Source organism: Hetaerina americana, unplaced genomic scaffold (genome assembly GCF_022747635.1).
Source record: "Hetaerina americana unplaced genomic scaffold, ioHetAmer1.1.p SCAF_3, whole genome shotgun sequence".
Taxonomy (NCBI): domain Eukaryota; kingdom Metazoa; phylum Arthropoda; class Insecta; order Odonata; family Calopterygidae; genus Hetaerina; species Hetaerina americana.
The window spans coordinates 83,321,506-83,342,157 of record NW_027286874.1 but is presented as its reverse complement, the minus strand read 5'-3'; the positions used below and the strand labels follow the sequence as shown (position 1 = coordinate 83,342,157).

Genomic DNA, 20,652 nt, shown 5'->3' with positions numbered 1-20,652 from the left:
TCCATATGATCCTTTCCTCTTCTGATTCTCTATATACTGCCTCGTTCGTCTTTCGTTTATTTAATCTTCCGCATTCTCCACCCAAACCATGTTTCGAAGGATTCTACTCTTTGATGGCCCCCTTGTACAATGTTCCATTTTGGCCATTATAACTTCGAAAAAGTTAAAAGTCCATCCATACATGAGGCCATCCTGAATAGTAAATCTGAGATTTTAAAACATTAGCTAAATATCACTTTTCAATAAGTAGGCGAGGTCTCGACTTGATAAAAAGGCGAAGCACAGGGGAAATTTGTTCACCAAAAGCGAATACCCCCTCAAACTAAATATAAGCGAGGCAAATTGGGGCAAGGTAAGTTAACTTTTGCAAGGAACTCGAGGCCCCTCCACGTCAACTAACTACACAAAACCACACACATTTCGGCAATCACCATGAAACTTTTATATTTAAAATAATTTATATACTACTATTATACATTAATGACATGATTCAGAGAAATTTGAATCTGTATTCCTGATTCCGGAAAATAATCTCTCTCATACTCCTCTGCACGTAATACACATGTATATCAACTAATAGAGGAGCTAGGAATATGTCACACATAATGTCAACATGTAATAATTCTCAATTAAAATAATACGCGTGAAGTATTAAGATGCAAACGCAAAGTGAAATAGCTTACCTAAATCACATTCTGAAAATGACGACGTGCAACATTATATCGAAACCAATGATCAGATCCATTCTCCCATAGAAGAGATTATCTGGCGGTAAATATCAGTATAACTGATTTCTTTGGTTCATTAATTTCTGAATAATACCTAAACCCTTCACCAAAGCCATTAGCTAATATTTTCACACCATTCCTCGAAAAATGGTCACTCTCGGCACAAATATTTGCGAAATATCCGCTACACTTCTGGGTGTTTGGACGATTCTTAACCTTGTCACCCCCTAATGGCGGTCAACTACTCAGGTTCTCTCAACCCAATCCTAAAATTAACAGAATTTTATTAATACTTAAACAAAAGTTATTCTCACTGAGGTGGGATTTCCAGTGAACTAAATACGCCTGTTGAATGATCCAACACTAATTTTCAAATTGGAAATTGGGATTTTTTCTTCAAAGCATGACTGGTTGAATGTCTATTCTTGGTCACTCTCATAATGCGGCACGTACGTATGATTGCAAGGTTTTTCCAAAATTAGCACTTCGTAAAAACTACGAATTAATATTATTCAGAAACTATCGTTAAGTATTCAGTGAATTATTTAGAGCATGAATTTGTTGCCAATTTCCATTATATTTGGTATGTGATTAATATGAGCCGTTCAATCCTTGTACTTCCAAGATATGAAGACGATCCGTATGCTCACAGATCATGGGAACATGGGATCGCAAAAATATATTCCTTGCCAAATACGAAAAAATTGCGGTTCGAAAGTCCTACCAAATACGTATTATGGCGACTGAATTGTACTTAGATATCTGGCATGTTTTTCTATATCGTCAAAAGTCTAATGCCGAAATAGAGCTCATTTGTTTAGGATAAGGGCGCATAAATAATGCACACCCGGTCTTTATTACGCTCAGCAATAACGTGTGTGTGTGTGTGTACAAAATACCCAACGGTGAAAGAGATGTCGACAAAAGGCAGGCAGAAACTTTCTGCAATATAATTAAAAATGGATACCAGATGATAAAATGCCGACGACTTGGATTTCTTTTTGTCTGTCCAGCAGCAATGTGTGGGCGGAATGGCGTGACAGTTGAAACGGCAACGGAATTGTCTTTCGTGCAAAGCTGACTGCAGAGGCCTACATAACTGCTGACCAGGGAGTAAACAAAACGTCACGCCATACCCTCGGTGAAGTGAAATTGCTGAAAGTCGCGAGCCATTCTGCTATGGGCAAATGGTTGCCATGCCGGTTACTGCCCTGCCCATGCATCCCCTTCCAATTCAGTTGTGATGGTTCAATAAACGATATCTATTTATGCCTTTACTTTGATATGTTTTGCATTATTTTGTAAAAACCGGACCCCGAAGAAATTTTCTCATATCGGTCACCCGAAAAAAGCAAATGTTTTCCAAAGAAAACAAGTTCACGGGAGAAAACAATTTCACATTAACCCATACAAAAATAAACTAAAACTCGCAATTTATCAAACGACCAAGCCTCCGCATTCCTCGTATTTTCGTCTCCTCATCCAAACTTGCGTTTCACAGCAATTGGTTCCATATTTTTTCGTAACTTCACATAATTATAAATTCATACCTCGTCCTATTTTTTTTTTTTACTTTTCTAACATCAGTTCATGACACATGTTACAATAAAGTATTTAATCCAACTGTCGAGATGTTTTCTTACTTGAATTGGATTTGGAGTAAATAAATTAAGTTAAAAGAAACTGTGGGAGATGACACCATAGTAACTTTTAACGGAGTCATCCGCTAAATTTGCATAACAATGCAACATTTTTTTAGCGTAAAAATCACCCGCCCGGTCAAGGCGAATGATTTTTACTTACTCTGAAATTGTTACATTGTAATTAAATTAAGTCTCTTAAATTATAATAACTTATTCTAACATCTTCTCCTGCGATGTGGCAACCCCGAATGCTTCACTATCCCCTAATTCCTTCATCCTTTGGTACGGAAATTTGGCGGAAAACTTGCTAACGCTCTGGCAATCAATCTGACCGCGCGCATGAACGTGGATGGAGAGCCGAAATGGCGATCAAGAAGCAACAATTTGATTTAAAACAAGAGTGGATTGCACCACAGCAAGCATCACTCAGGATGCCAACTTTGCTTCAAGGTAGTACTCTCAAAATTTGTAACCCAAGCAATATTTAAGCAGTGGCGACTGGATTTTTGCAAGGTAACAAGCATAGTAAATACACCGTTTCAAGCCCCAAGTACATGATCAAAACAACCTCGACCGAGTGGGATTTGAGCCCACGGCTTTCAAGTTCGGTGGTACACACCCAGCTCACCCCCTTTCACATGCGTTAGTAAATGCGCACTACCTAAAACTAATACAGAGAAGGCTGACAGAGCTTCAACAGCACGAAACCCTGGGTCTAAGCAGTAAAACGATGGCTCCATAGTATATGCTCAAAGAAGAATAAAAACTCCCAAAAACATTTTACGGGTCAAAATGAGCCACATACGTTTAAGACACAAAATATTCCGGGGAAGGTTCTGGTTTAATTGCGACAAGCAATACGATATCGCTGACATCTACAAAAAAATTATAACGCACACAGGCTTCATCATTTTCATATATTTTGTCCGTTTACTCATGTAGCAAGCAAGCAAATTTTATGGCGATGGTTTACGATTAGATTTTGAATACGCTTCAATATTATAACGGATAAGCCCACAACTCCTGTAAGAGATATTTCAATGCATAGCAACGGCAATGTCCCCACCATGAGGAATGCAGCAGTAATTCAAAATTGTGATAGGACTGACGCTTATTGTAATAATTACAGCGAAATGATATCCTACAGTCAAGGGAAAGTGCGGCAAACCAAGTACCAAAGACTAACTTCAGCACGAGCGTCCATGTGACACAAGATAAATTATCCCAAGACCTTTAATTAATATCATTAAATGTATAAAAACATAACTGTTGTCCATAATACAAACGCTTTAATCGATTCACCCTGTTAACTGGAAAGATATTGTAGCTATTCTCCTTTCCTCCGCTTTAGTTAGGCCACATTTGGAATAAGCGGAAAGTTCTAGCATCCATGGGAGAGAACACTATTTCAGGAATCGGAAAAGGTTCAGAGAATATCCGTCCGATTTGTTGAAAAATGCTTCAAGACGAGAGTAAGGGTAAACGGCGGGAATTAGATAGGGAGCATCTTGATTCATCGAAGAAAGCAGGCAAGACAAACTTAGAAAGTTACAGGAAATAAGCGATATCTCGCGACAGAGCGGTGATTATTGTGGCAGTGAATTATACAGGTAGATTTCATCACCAAGATAGAGCAAGAGAAAAATTCACAGTAAGATAAACTCTTTCTTCCTTTGTGCGATAGGCAAATACAACAAAATGCAATCCAAGCACCAGAATATATTTACTTACTAAATATAAATCTTTAATGCAGCCAATAATGCACGAGGGCCATGTATGCGAGTGTTTCTGGATTTGGCCTAATATGTTTCTTGAAACGAATGGAAGCAGAGTGGCGCAGTGGAAGCGTGCTGGGCCCATAACCCAGAGGTCCGTGGATCGAAACCACGCTCTGCTAATTCATTTTCTATTTTTTTCAAGGGGTAAGGAGATAAATCTCCCTAAATCTCGCCCAAAAATAAATACGAATATCTGTGCAAATATCTACAAGATAAGCACAAACAAAGAGTAGTATAAAAATGACTGGTTCCCTCCATCCCTCGCCACACGCCTTTAAGGCGTCTTGTGGGGTAATTAGTAGACGCAGATAAGATATACTATATACACTTATATTATTTAACCTGAGAGCATATTACAATGCTAGAGATAGGATGGGAGTTTTACGACAAGAATCCTTACGATTATTGACTAGATGCTACGGTATTTATTTATCATTTTTTAATACGTAGCCAGCAATTCATCACCAGGGTATATGGCAGGGGGTGAATGCACACCAGAATAAAGCCGAACATGACCCTACCGCGGTCGAACAATGCTATTATGATCCCCTATCGTTCGTGGAAAAAATGAAATCTTCAATCTATCTGTTCTACACTTAATCTCTCTCATTTTACAAGCATGATCTCTCCTACCATAGTAAGATGGGGTTAATAATACATTTTCAACATCACTGCTAAATAGATCTCCTTTCAATTTATGCAAGAGTTTTAATCTGCAATTTAACCTTCGCTCCGTGAGTGATTCCCAGGCTAGCGGCTCAAAAATTTTGGATACGCTACTAAGTTTATCGTAACAACGTTTTACAAATCTAGCTCCTCTACGCTGCATGCGATCCAATACGGCAATTGATCCCATCCCATTGATTCGTGAGGATCCCAATACTTGCAGGATGTTCCAAATGAAGCCTAACCAACGAAAGATAACGTTTCTTTTTGACCTTTTCTTCACATTTACCAAGTCCTCTTCTAATAAATCCTCATTTTTTATTAGCTTGTCCACATATTCCCCTTATGTGTTTCACCCAGGAGAGATCGTGTGTGGGGTAACGCCTAGGTAATTAATTGAGTCCACGGATTCCATTTCGGTGTACCCAATGCAGTAAGCGTTCGGGTGGGAATTGCCCTTTTTCAAAACACTTATCACTAGGCACTTTTTTCAGTTTAATGCTAATTGCCAAGTGTTGCATCAGCGTTGCATTGCATTAAAGTCATCTGACAAATCTGCCCTGTTCTCAGAATCACGGATATCACGGTAAACCATTGCATCATCGACAAATAAACGTAACTTACTAAAGACTACGGAGTCAATGTCGTTAACGTAAAGTAAGAATAAAAGAGGTCCAATTACAACTTCCCCGGGGAACAGCCGAAGTAACTTCTCCTGCATTTGAGCTCCATCTATGACTTCTCTTTGTACCTGATCATTCAAAAAGTCTTTAATCCAACCCCGGATATTTTTATCTAAGCCATAAGCCTCTAGCTTTACAAGTAGTTTACGAGATGGATGTGAGTGAAATAGGTCTGTACTTGCTCGGTTCCTTCTAGTCTCTGTTTTAAAATATTTGTGTTACGTTAGCGGCTCTGGGAACCTTGTCCCTTGAACATTGGAATCCATCAGCGACTTCCTAAATTTTTCGTAAATTAAAAAAAAACTTTAAAAAATTATTTCTGGATACGGCGCAATTTCCGAAGCTAGATCCTTAATTCTACTTGCGAGCGGGTATTGCATCGGGCCCGGAGGATTTATTAGGCTTAATATTTTTCAGCAAATGTTCTATTCCATTGTATGATATTTCAATTTTGGGTATCGGTTGACCGGCTCGATTTGGTAAGCTGTCGGGGGTTTTCAGTAAGATATTAGTGAAGACGCTTTGAAAGAAAGAATTGTTAGCCTTTTCCAAACCGCTGGTTACTATTTCACCTTTATCTTATTTTAGGGAATTAGCAGTTGACTTATTTCCCTGAACTTATTTCACGTTTGACCAAAATGCTTTTGGATTATCTTTCAAATTTCCCGCTAACCTTTTCCTTTTGAATTCACCTAACGCTTTCCGAAATTCATTCTTGGCATTCGCCCTGGATATATTATAATCATAAGTGATCTCATTATTTTTGTCGCTAGAGATATCATCATCCCTAATACTTTTCGTCTTGGCGAGACATAGCATTTGGATTCGTAATGCCTTTCTAACAACCGCGTTGTACCATCAAGGTTCCGTGCTATCTTTCATAAATTTACTCGGAATGAACTTGATCACTGCTGAGCGCGTGAGCTCAAGGAAGTGATTCCACGCATCCTTAGTTTTTCGCGGATTGTTATCTTTCTCAAAACTAGCAAATTTATTCTTTAGCACGCACTTTAGGCATTGCAGTCCCCATTTGTCATTCATTCGTTCCCCTTTTCTTCATTCGAAAACAGTCATTACACCGATTTCAGATCCACGGTCCATTATGCACTACTTGGTTTTCAGTCCTCTGCAAACATACAAAACTAGATTCCAAACAAAAATTTGGGAATGATTCGGATTGGGTGTGGATGACAAGACTTGTTTGCGGAGATGGGATTTGGATGTCAATCTTAACTATGATGTGGAAGTAGTGGAACTTTCATTATCACCCCCAAGTGACCAAAGAGAGCGAAATGTTGGAAATCGGGTGATGCATGTATTCTTTTGTTCGGAAATTCCAGAATTATGCGTCATGCTGCAAGTTAAGATCAATAAATAAAAGCCTATACCATTATCATATACTGGGAAAAAGCGAAAAAGTTGGCAAACTTCCTGTTGCGTGTCGGCCATCAAACCTTCGAGAATCATGAATTCTGTTTCTTAAAGCCATTATTCAGTAAGGTAAAAAAAGCATTCGGGGAATTATGATGATGGTCCTATAAATCAACTACTTCCCAATAAACGTGTAATTACTCAAGATAATGGAGGAACATTTGGTGGCTTGAGCTAATTTCTAATGCCGGAAATGTAAGATAAAATAAATAAGATCCAAGAAATACTGCCTCTTCCATTCGCATTATGAAAGAAAAGGGAGTATCACATTGTTATCGGATAGCCATGGGTTGGGAGACAATGGAAGGGCATGCATGGCCTAAACTATAAAATAAATACAAATCATTTGGGTTGAACGCTGACAAAGAAATAAATTTAGCCCCGCATTAAATTTGAAGCGAGACCGCAGTGAGAAGTGAAACATTACCAAACGGACCGATTGATGGAATTCTTTTCACCTGGCACAAATTCGCTCACACAACAATACGAAACATAGCGCACGACAATTAGAATTTCCGAAAATAAAATGGATACCAAATGCTAACAATCGACAATTACTGTTAAAAAAACAAGGGGATTATTGTGACTCTAAATTATACTAGTACAATCGACCACCATGATGGTCAAATACGAGGGACTACCTTCACCGAAAGATTCAAGTACTCGTCCTTTCCTCTTACGATACGCAATAAGGTTAGAGCGATACAGCGTAGAGCCGACAGATTTAAAATGCCATATTTACCGCGAACAGTAAGGGATCAGAATAACTGCAACCGACCACGCCAGGGGAAACCATTTAAAAAAATTCTAAGTATCTTGGTACGTCATCATTATTTTATCCATTTATTTTATCGTTCTTCTTGTTACTAGGAGCTCGCCTCGCATGCGTAGAGTATTCCACATGTTTATTGGCAAATAATAATTAGGCAAAAGTTAATTTTCCATGTTGCATGCCTGGTCTTGAGTCACCCCGTACCACACACCCAAGCAGTGGCTTGCAGGACACCATGTCGAAGTAGAAGCATAGCAAAATCGAACCCACGTTACCGAATATTTTTCATTCAATTATTACAATTTAATATTTCGGTCTAAAAACACATCATTTCACGTTGCAGATGGGAATGCGTGTACGTTCGTTCATGTATATGATACAATTGTACATTTATACGAATGAAGCGTAAGGCTACTTCCCGACCAGAAGCCTCCGAGGTGATGTAGGACACTGCGTTGATGAAAAGGTAGAATTATTCTACTGACTATTGACCAAAGTCTCCTTGCCACACGCCCTTCAAGTGGCATGCAAGTCAAGATTTAGACGAAGAATTATATAAAAATGCGGAAACACACTCCCCCGCGAGTCCATTCTTAGAAGCATTTGTGGATTAAGTTGGCAAAAGAAGGCGCTCAGTTCATTCCAACGGAATGGCAGCCCGCCCTCCTTTTCGAGATCTAGCCCACTATTTTTTCCTTTCTTTCTCACACTCCAATCTCTCTTTCTTTCCGTCACCATCATCCTACCTATCCCCCCACCACTCCTCCCCGCACGAGTATACGAGCACTACGCCTGTCCCTGCTTCGCTCCCAATGCGTGGGAGGGCGTTGAGCTAACGTCAAGAGGGAAATGAGTCCAGCGACCCCCTTGCCCTCTCCGATTCCCACACCTCCCTACCGTCATCTACCAGAACACTTCCATCCCATAGGGACGTGCAACCCGGGAGTGAAGGGAAGGGAGGAAAGAAGGAGAGAGAAGCGGCAAGTGGAGCCAAAAGAAGTGGCTAAGACACGAGTCCACCCATCCAAATTCCCGCCCGGTGCCAAACACGTGGTCGGGACTAATCTCATGCGAAGGAGTTCATGGTTCAGAATATAATTACTCGAAAATAGAAGAGGGATAACGTGCATGGCGTCCGCGGAATGGATGGATGCCCGCTTGAAAGAAATAGTAAAAAAGACTGACTTTGACGATAAAGCGAGAGGGTAAACACGTAAGCCCTTCGAGAATCTGAGACAGCCAGGTATTGCCTCAAACGGTATTTTCTTGTCCTATGCAACCATAAGTTGCAAATAGCTAGATAAGTACGTTTCAAGCCCGGGAACGCCGAAAATGTGGCGATAAAGCTGTGACTTCCACGCGAAAAATATTTCGTTATAATACGTCTGTAAATTAACTAGAGAGTTGGCGCAGGGGCTTGTGGCAGAGGTTGTTCCGACACTAACCATTTAGGGCAAATTTATTGATTACAATGCATGTGTAATTTGCACAAATAGTTGATGGTAAAAATTAATGAGAATAAGTCTTTTTTTTACTTTTTCATTTCCTTTCCCTACAACTCGTCTGATGAAACCTAATTTCTTTAGACCGATCCGGTTATTTTTCAAATTTGTGTACCCCATGGAAGGCTTAATGCCCGTGTAACATCCAATTATTTGGCCTGGTCTGAGATGATGAACAAGATCGTATCTATTTTATAATTCATTCCTTGTTTCATTTCTTTTATTCCATATATTCAAAGCTGGGTATTTTCTGGCATTTGCCCCCGCCACACACCCTTGCGGCGGCTTGCGGGGTATTTTTGGTGTAGATCTAAAGATATTTAAATCTACCCCATTTCTTTACAACACTTGGATAGCTGATCTGCATCGATGGCCCACAATCGAATGGCTAATGTGGAAACTCGGGTCATTAAGGTAAAATTGTTTTTCGGAATCCTATGAGTTAAGGTGGGTTTTTAATGGACACAAGCTACCAAACGGTAAAGTGGCAATTTCCTTGCCTCTACTAACAAAACACAAGCCAATATCCAACACAATAGGCCCCTCTTCAATTCTGCATACTTCCTTTCTCCCTTCTTTTCGTCCAACATACATGTCCTATTCCTGCCCCTTCCTTGTTTGCCTAAGGTTCTCCCCCCTATCACAGTCTTCCATCTTTCCAGCCTCCTTCGGATTTCTATTAACAATCCCCTCGCCCCCCTCCAAACCTGGCACTTACTCCTTTATTTTCCTTTCTGTCCATTTCACCTTTTCCGTCATTCTTTTTTCTCCAACCCGCATTTCTAAAGCCTCCGATGTACACCTACCATCCTACTTCAATGACCATGTTTCCGCGCCGTACAAAACTACGCTCCACGTCGTTTTTACGAGCCTTTTCTTCACACCCTTACTCTAAGTCCATGTGAACAACTCCCTCCTTCTTGTAAAAGCTCATTTTCTTACTGTAATTCTTCTCTATACGTCTCCACTAATTTGATCATATTGGTCCAAAACACTTCCGAGATAGGTTAACTGTTCCACCTGCTCTTAACTTTTCCCTCTAATATTAACATTTAGCTTAGCTTTTCTTTATAGAAACCCGTACAACCTTTCTTTATTTATATTTATTCTCATCCCCTACCAATCGCAATGATTTTATTGCAGTCAGCATAGTTTGTAACCCCTTGGCTGAATGGAAAAATTAAGCTTGACCATCCGCATAACTAACTGATTTTATATATTCTCCACCGAATTTTATTCCAATCTACTCCATGCCTATTTAAATATGAACTCCACGTATACTTCGAAAATCATGGGTGATAATGGACACCCCTTTCTCACTCCTGTTCTTAACATTGCACATCCCGATTCTCCATTCGCCACTCGCACCTGATCAGTGTTTGACGCACAAGTTGCGGATGAATCTCATATCCCTCCAATCTACTCGTTTTTCCAATAATACGACAGTCATTGATTCTACCCAATCAACTCATCTTCCTGAATCCTAACTGATCATCCCCTAAGTAAAAATTTGCCCTGCTCTCCATCCTCATGCTAATGATCCTGAGAGCCACTTTAAAGTTAAAGTACATAAAGAAAAGTAATTATTTTTTGATTAAGATAGATTTTTGTTTACGTTTAGGTAAGAAGTCACTAATCTAGCTGGTCACTTTATCCCTAAGACCATAATATCTTAGTTTTTGTACCGAATTCTCGGGAGGGATCTTGTCGAAGGATTTCCTGAAATCTACAAATACATGCATTGTAGATAGGAATGCCTAGGATGGCATTTCTGTTTCCCATAGTATGAAGCTCAACAGCCGAGGATGACGAACTAATGCCATATCAAACGGGATATAAACTTCGCGTAGCACCTCTAATTTTGTTGGGCTACGAAACTTCAAGAGTTCAACTGGTTCCTATTTGGTTTTCTTATTTGAGGAGAAGGATCTCGGCGGGAGGTTATATTTTGGCAGGCGGACAAATCCGGAATAAAACTAAAAATCATATTTTCAGATCCAGACACGGATGAAGGTGAACAGGTAGCTGCGTTTAACTGATCCAGTTCCTTCGGAATTTCCATCGTGAATGAGTTAATCCTTTCGCAGAAATTTCTCGCCAATTGAAGCAAAAGACAAAGGTACTATTTAGCAAGTGCGCAAGTCTAAACACTTTCAAAGTGAACTTGGAAAAATTGCAAGAATTTTAATGCCATTCCAAATATTACTTTCAAAGCATCCGGTGCATGTCTACTTGATCCATTGCTCGTTGAGATCACTCCTGGCGAAATGGACGTTGAATAAGTCAACAAGTTCCAAAGAAACTGCGGGAGATGCCGCAACAGTAACTTTTAACGGAGTCATCCGCTAATGTGCATTTCAATGCAACAAGTTCAGAGCGTAAAAATCATTCGCCTTGACTGGGACTCGAACCCAGATCCCTCAATATCCGGTCGAGTGCTTTAGCCACTTAAGCTACCGAGGCGTCCTCTTAAACTCTGAAATTTTGGGGCTTTTAAAGGAACTAGATGTTATGACGAAATACCGTACATACAATGTCACATGCATTCGTAGTCGTGCGCGAGGCGCCACTGTCCACGAGGTTAAAGCCAACTTTAAACACGTATGGTGTTTTCCCTTTGACAAATTCCAAAGAAACTGCGGGAGATGCCGCAACAGTAACTTTTAACGGAGTCATCCGCTAATGTGCATTTCAATGCAACAAGTTCAGAGCGTAAAAATCATTCGCCTTGACTGGGACTCGAACCCAGATCCCTCAATATCCGGTCGAGTGCTTTAGCCACTTAAGCTACCGAGGCGTCCTCTTAAACTCTGAAATTTTGGGGCTTTTAAAGGAACTAGATGTTATGACGAAATACCGTACATACAATGTCACATGCATTCGTAGTCGTGCGCGAGGCGCCACTGTCCACGAGGTTAAAGCCAACTTTAAACACGTATGGTGTTTTCCCTTTGACAAATTCCAAAGAAACTGCGGGAGATGCCGCAACAGTAACTTTTAACGGAGTCATCCGCTAATGTGCATTTCAATGCAACAAGTTCAGAGCGTAAAAATCATTCGCCTTGACTGGGACTCGAACCCAGATCCCTCAATATCCGGTCGAGTGCTTTAGCCACTTAAGCTACCGAGGCGTCCTCTTAAACTCTGAAATTTTGGGGCTTTTAAAGGAACTAGATGTTATGACGAAATACCGTACATACAATGTCACATGCATTCGTAGTCGTGCGCGAGGCGCCACTGTCCACGAGGTTAAAGCCAACTTTAAACACGTATGGTGTTTTCCCTTTGACAAATTCCAAAGAAACTGCGGGAGATGCCGCAACAGTAACTTTTAACGGAGTCATCCGCTAATGTGCATTTCAATGCAACAAGTTCAGAGCGTAAAAATCATTCGCCTTGACTGGGACTCGAACCCAGATCCCTCAATATCCGGTCGAGTGCTTTAGCCACTTAAGCTACCGAGGCGTCCTCTTAAACTCTGAAATTTTGGGGCTTTTAAAGGAACTAGATGTTATGACGAAATACCGTACATACAATGTCACATGCATTCGTAGTCGTGCGCGAGGCGCCACTGTCCACGAGGTTAAAGCCAACTTTAAACACGTATGGTGTTTTCCCTTTGACAAATTCCAAAGAAACTGCGGGAGATGCCGCAACAGTAACTTTTAACGGAGTCATCCGCTAATGTGCATTTCAATGCAACAAGTTCAGAGCGTAAAAATCATTCGCCTTGACTGGGACTCGAACCCAGATCCCTCAATATCCGGTCGAGTGCTTTAGCCACTTAAGCTACCGAGGCGTCCTCTTAAACTCTGAAATTTTGGGGCTTTTAAAGGAACTAGATGTTATGACGAAATACCGTACATACAATGTCACATGCATTCGTAGTCGTGCGCGAGGCGCCACTGTCCACGAGGTTAAAGCCAACTTTAAACACGTATGGTGTTTTCCCTTTGACAAATTCCAAAGAAAAATTTCTGAAACGGTATTTCGTCATAACATCTAGTTCCTTTAAAAGCCCCAAAATTTCAGAGTTTAAGAGGACGCCTCGGTAGCTTAAGTGGCTAAAGCACTCGACCGGATATTGAGGGATCTGGGTTCGAGTCCCAGTCAAGGCGAATGATTTTTACGCTCTGAACTTGTTGCATTGAAATGCACATTAGCGGATGACTCCGTTAAAAGTTACTGTTGCGGCATCTCCCGCAGTTTCTTTGGAATTTGTCAAAGGGAAAACACCATACGTGTTTAAAGTTGGCTTTAACCTCGTGGACAGTGGCGCCTCGCGCACGACTACGAATGCATGTGACATTGTATGTACGGTATTTCGTCATAACATCTAGTTCCTTTAAAAGCCCCAAAATTTCAGAGTTTAAGAGGACGCCTCGGTAGCTTAAGTGGCTAAAGCACTCGACCGGATATTGAGGGATCTGGGTTCGAGTCCCAGTCAAGGCGAATGATTTTTACGCTCTGAACTTGTTGCATTGAAATGCACATTAGCGGATGACTCCGTTAAAAGTTACTGTTGCGGCATCTCCCGCAGTTTCTTTGGAATTTGTCAAAGGGAAAACACCATACGTGTTTAAAGTTGGCTTTAACCTCGTGGACAGTGGCGCCTCGCGCACGACTACGAATGCATGTGACATTGTATGTACGGTATTTCGTCATAACATCTAGTTCCTTTAAAAGCCCCAAAATTTCAGAGTTTAAGAGGACGCCTCGGTAGCTTAAGTGGCTAAAGCACTCGACCGGATATTGAGGGATCTGGGTTCGAGTCCCAGTCAAGGCGAATGATTTTTACGCTCTGAACTTGTTGCATTGAAATGCACATTAGCGGATGACTCCGTTAAAAGTTACTGTTGCGGCATCTCCCGCAGTTTCTTTGGAATTTGTCAAAGGGAAAACACCATACGTGTTTAAAGTTGGCTTTAACCTCGTGGACAGTGGCGCCTCGCGCACGACTACGAATGCATGTGACATTGTATGTACGGTATTTCGTCATAACATCTAGTTCCTTTAAAAGCCCCAAAATTTCAGAGTTTAAGAGGACGCCTCGGTAGCTTAAGTGGCTAAAGCACTCGACCGGATATTGAGGGATCTGGGTTCGAGTCCCAGTCAAGGCGAATGATTTTTACGCTCTGAACTTGTTGCATTGAAATGCACATTAGCGGATGACTCCGTTAAAAGTTACTGTTGCGGCATCTCCCGCAGTTTCTTTGGAATTTGTCAAAGGGAAAACACCATACGTGTTTAAAGTTGGCTTTAACCTCGTGGACAGTGGCGCCTCGCGCACGACTACGAATGCATGTGACATTGTATGTACGGTATTTCGTCATAACATCTAGTTCCTTTAAAAGCCCCAAAATTTCAGAGTTTAAGAGGACGCCTCGGTAGCTTAAGTGGCTAAAGCACTCGACCGGATATTGAGGGATCTGGGTTCGAGTCCCAGTCAAGGCGAATGATTTTTACGCTCTGAACTTGTTGCATTGAAATGCACATTAGCGGATGACTCCGTTAAAAGTTACTGTTGCGGCATCTCCCGCAGTTTCTTTGGAATTTGTCAAAGGGAAAACACCATACGTGTTTAAAGTTGGCTTTAACCTCGTGGACAGTGGCGCCTCGCGCACGACTACGAATGCATGTGACATTGTATGTACGGTATTTCGTCATAACATCTAGTTCCTTTAAAAGCCCCAAAATTTCAGAGTTTAAGAGGACGCCTCGGTAGCTTAAGTGGCTAAAGCACTCGACCGGATATTGAGGGATCTGGGTTCGAGTCCCAGTCAAGGCGAATGATTTTTACGCTCTGAACTTGTTGCATTGAAATGCACATTAGCGGATGACTCCGTTAAAAGTTACTGTTGCGGCATCTCCCGCAGTTTCTTTGGAATTTGTCAAAGGGAAAACACCATACGTGTTTAAAGTTGGCTTTAACCTCGTGGACAGTGGCGCCTCGCGCACGACTACGAATGCATGTGACATTGTATGTACGGTATTTCGTCATAACATCTAGTTCCTTTAAAAGCCCCAAAATTTCAGAGTTTAAGAGGACGCCTCGGTAGCTTAAGTGGCTAAAGCACTCGACCGGATATTGAGGGATCTGGGTTCGAGTCCCAGTCAAGGCGAATGATTTTTACGCTCTGAACTTGTTGCATTGAAATGCACATTAGCGGATGACTCCGTTAAAAGTTACTGTTGCGGCATCTCCCGCAGTTTCTTTGGAATTTGTCAAAGGGAAAACACCATACGTGTTTAAAGTTGGCTTTAACCTCGTGGACAGTGGCGCCTCGCGCACGACTACGAATGCATGTGACATTGTATGTACGGTATTTCGTCATAACATCTAGTTCCTTTAAAAGCCCCAAAATTTCAGAGTTTAAGAGGACGCCTCGGTAGCTTAAGTGGCTAAAGCACTCGACCGGATATTGAGGGATCTGGGTTCGAGTCCCAGTCAAGGCGAATGATTTTTACGCTCTGAACTTGTTGCATTGAAATGCACATTAGCGGATGACTCCGTTAAAAGTTACTGTTGCGGCATCTCCCGCAGTTTCTTTGGAATTTGTCAAAGGGAAAACACCATACGTGTTTAAAGTTGGCTTTAACCTCGTGGACAGTGGCGCCTCGCGCACGACTACGAATGCATGTGACATTGTATGTACGGTATTTCGTCATAACATCTAGTTCCTTTAAAAGCCCCAAAATTTCAGAGTTTAAGAGGACGCCTCGGTAGCTTAAGTGGCTAAAGCACTCGACCGGATATTGAGGGATCTGGGTTCGAGTCCCAGTCAAGGCGAATGATTTTTACGCTCTGAACTTGTTGCATTGAAGTCAACAAGTGTTTAAGACGATTATACTTTAAATTTTCCCTATTAAATTTATAACGCGACTCCAATGATCCTAGTCAGTTGGAAGGCCTTCACACGTAGTTCACTTTTTAAGTGCAGATATCTTAACACGGTGAATATAATGCTATGCACCCATGACGCTATTCTATGTTATGATTGGAAGGAGAGGTTCGACGGCAGGAGACAGGATAATTGGGAAAGCTGCTCAAATCGACTGTCGGTTTGATACCCTGTGATGACGACGAGAAAGTACTATTACATTTGCTCGCGAGGACATACATGGTGCGTTCCAAAATTAATTATTTTATTTTTCAATTAATTGAACATATTTACACAAACACCTAAAATTCTTTAAAGTGCTGTCCTTGGGCATCTACACATTTTTCCAGCGACTCTGTCATAACCAGTACGGGAAGGAGAGGTTAAAATAAATAAATTCTACTCATTAATAAATTCTATTCTATGGACGAAAAGCGGGTTCCCTTCAGGGCTGCCTTAATCCGAGGGAACAAAAGGAAGTATGGCACCAGGTGTTTGGCCAAGAACTCGCGGACTCGTGGCGCGTTGTCGTGATGGATTTGCCAGATAGTGGAGGTGTCTTTTCTCGTTCTAATGACCCTTTTTCAGAGTCTTTACCGCACATCCACGTTGTAGGCAGCGTTAACTGTCTGCCATTGAGGTACAAACCCCTTATGGACCACTCTTTTAATGTCGAAAAAGAAAATGAGTATCGTTTTCACTTTTGATTTGCTCATTCTTGCCTTTTTGGGCTTGGGGGACCGGTCGGTATGTCACTCAGAGCTTTGGCGTTTGTTTTTTTTTTTGGTATTTGGCCGTATTAAGACCACAGGTTTCATCACCAGTGCTAACGTTGTTCGACTAATAAGGTTCATTTTCAATACGTTGCAAAAGTTCAGTTGAAATTTCCGTTCGGTTGGTCTTTCGTGACACGGTCAGCGCGCAGAGGTTTACAATAACTGACGCCCTGCCGCTTTCACAGCTTGGAGAGTACTGAGACAGGTTTCGCGGCAGAGCTTAGCGTCTCCCCAACCAACTCCAACTGGTTTGATCCTACTCCGACCAATAGGAGTGGCGCGGGAAATTTAATTGCATTACTTTTGGAACGTACCCTGTACATCCAAGACTGAAGGGTTACCGCTGAATGACGCACAGCCCTTAAATAAAACTAAAATTTGAGTCGTGTGACTTCATAAACTCACAATTTATTCATGCCTCACAATACATTCCTTAAAAACCTTTCACCGATCACACAGTAAATATTAGTGGAATAGCGCGTGATCTGGGTATCACAACTTTTTAACACTTCTCAGCAGACGACTTATATCTCTTCTGTTAATCTAAATAATTGCTAATTTAATTCCATGCCTCCCTACGGTGCCCTTCAAACTCTTCTAAAATCACAATTTTTGCCGAAATGTCTATCTAGCAAAGGGGCCGACTCCTTGTTTGACAGTAGGAGTACATACCTCAACACGTTGCGACATTCTTCTAATATTCTCGGATGGTATTCTAGAGGGTAAACAAGATCTCACTACCAACAGATAAGCGGTATTTCAGGGAAGGCTGAGCAGCCGCCAAGCCCAGTGGGAGGGCTTAAACGTTGTGTACACTGCATGCTCGGAGCCTTAGTCCCATTGACGGCTAATCGCTCATTTCCGAGAATCGCAAAACGAATAAGGTGACGCCACGTCTTAAGATAACCTTTCCAATTCCATGCTGGCCTTCATGAGTTCAGCTTACATTTAAAATCCATTTGTATTTGCACACCTTTAAAAAGTTTTTAAATATGATTGGTAACGGAATGTGAAGTTTATTCCATAGAAATCGCAACGCGATGATAAGGAACCAAGTTGTCACAACAAAGTCGTCATAGCGGTCTTAAGAGGGCGAATACATACACACTGAAATTTGAAAAAGTTTAATAATTGACAAAAGTCTAATGACGACGTCAGTAGGCAAACTCCTATAATACTAGAAAACTCGTAGAAGATTATTCGCAAAGCCTTACGTGCCTTTAAAGACAACATGTTACGCAAATATTTAGAAAAAATCCAAAATCATAATTTGGCCTCTCGTCAGGGAAGTACAAGGGAAGCGTCTAAATGCATATTCTTTAAAAGCAGCATCGGTTTAAGAAAAGTAGATCACACTGAACACAACTGGGTCTTTTTATTTAAGATATTCTGGAATATGGGGTAGGGAATACACACTTAGATTGCAAGATATCAGGAAATACTTAGACAAGGTCTTTCACGAGAATTTTATACACAAACTAAGATATTATGATATTAACGGGAAAATAACAAACTGGATTATGGCCTTCTTATCTAACCGTAAACCAAAACCAGGCGCCGACGGATTGAATTCATTGGAGACAGACAACTTCAGGAGTGCCACAGGGAAGTGTTATAGGGCCAGTACTATTATTTATTTACACTAACGACCTAAGTTCTCAGATTTGCAGCAAACTTGAATTTTTGCAGACGACACAGTTATTAAGAGACACACAGGTAAATTGCGAGCGAACCATGTCTAGAAATCAGAGTGGTGTAAAGAATAATGGTAAAAACTGAAAATCAGAAAATGCACTGAACTGTTGAAATGAAAGAAAAGATGCAAGAGAAAAAATTACAAGTATATGGGATCGAGGTAAGCATTTCAGAAAAGGTCAAACATGACAACAAAACTTTCGTGGGGTACATATATACGTAGAGAATATTTAGGTTAGCCTTAAAGGAGCTCAATTTCGTCAGACGAGTTGCAGGGAAATGTAATGAAAAAGTAAAAGTGGTGTTACTTCGCCTTAGTTAGGACACATGTAGAACACCCGGTAAGTATGAAATGAAAGAGTATAGAATGAAATAAAATTAGGAGAAAACCCAATAGTCAAGTGAGAAATGACTATGAGGAACGGATGAGAGTCACATGTATGATGGAGGATTTAGGCCGGGATGCTAGTCTTGAAGAGGGCAGAATATTTCTTTATGCACGGCTGGTGCCCTAACACCCCATTCCACGCGCCCTAGAGGCAACTTGCGGGGTATTGTATGGATGTAGAATATTTCAGAAGAATCCTAATCTCATACTGGATATAGAAAATTAATTGTGTCATGTAGGACTTGTTTAGAGAAATTTAACCATTATGGGGGATTTCCCCATTAAACCTTTGGGAAGTTCACGTCCAGAGTTCACAACTACAAGTATACGTAAGAGCTGTAACAAAATTCTAATTTTTCGAGCACTACATCTATTACGAGGTGGCCAGTTTTCCAAATAAGGCAACTCAAAACTAGGCGGGCGCTATCTCCGCAAGTTCACCGTTGACAATTTGAGGTTGATATTTAAGGTCGATAATTTGCTCGCGAATACCATTCAATGATATTTAAGATTCGCTAAAAAGGCTTATATGCACAATGCAATGGTATGCAAAACTCATATAACTTACATCTACGTTATACCATACGAGCTGTACAGGGATATGTGGCAGAGAGTCTTAGAAAACCCTGCATTTCAATGCCGCACAAACATCAGCACTAAAGTACACAGGCCAGGGACTTGACTCAAATTCTACTAGCATTTTTAATGGTATGGTTTGGGAAACATTCACCTCTTCACCAATGACTTCCATGCAATTCTTAAGTGGTGCGAGATATGGGAGCTAGAATTAAATTTGAATAAAGGCGTTTCAACAAATTTTTAGAGGAAAAGTACTTCACCAGAAAACACACTATACAGTGAACTAACATTACACGCGTGGAATCGGTAAAATACTTGGGTGTAACAATAACTACAGATACAGGTATGTCCCGGGGAAAACACATTCGTGAAAGTTGTGAAATAGCTAATAAAAAATTAGTATCCATAAAAGGAGCACTCGGGAATTGTAATGAAAGGGTCAAGGAGCTCTGTTAGTTCACGTTGGTTAGGTCCCACTTACAGTATGCTGCAAGTGTATGGGATCCTCATGAAGTAGGCTTAATTTTGGAACTAGATCGAGTGTAACGTGCATCTAAATCTACTTAATACCCCGCAAGCCGCCGCTAGGGCGTGTGGCGGGGGGTGTTAGAGCACCACCCGTAATTAAGAAAAAAATAAACCGCATGCAAAAGCCACAAATTTATACAGTCTACAAAAAACATGGTATGCAATCATGAAATAATCCTTACAACTCACACACATGCAAACACACTAACTACCAACTAACATACCAATACCGCTACAAATAGACCTGATGTCTTTGCAATGTTTAATTTTGTTCCGACTTGTAAATTAAATTCTTTTAATATTTCTTAAGTGACTTTGGCTTTTCATTATTATGATTTCTGATTGTTCTGGGAAAGAATGAGTATTAGAATCTATCTATACTGGAATCTATCTCCCTTATTTTATCTTTGTGGCCTGGTCTACCTAAGTAGTGTGGGGCTATTATAATTCCTTCAGTGTCATCGTTAAACTCGTTTGTTCGGAACCTTTCTTAAAGTCTAAGTCACGCTTGTTCTCTTCGTATTTCAAGTGGCTACCAGCCTAAATCCCCTAAGAGACCCGTCACACTTATGTTCTTATCATAACAATGTTTAGCGAATCTG

The 20,652-nt window shown here is 40.9% G+C and overlaps 1 protein-coding gene and 1 non-coding gene across 2 annotated transcripts in view; one reads left to right on the top strand and one right to left on the bottom strand.

Annotated features, from left to right (window-relative positions):
• Lk6 (Lk6 kinase) overlaps positions 1-20,652 on the bottom strand; it is a 255,815-nt gene that overhangs the window by 199,429 nt on the left and 35,734 nt on the right. The window lies entirely within an intron of this gene.
• On the top strand, positions 4,197-4,268 carry TRNAM-CAU (transfer RNA methionine (anticodon CAU)). The gene has a single exon. It is a non-coding gene; the product is annotated as a tRNA-Met (tRNA).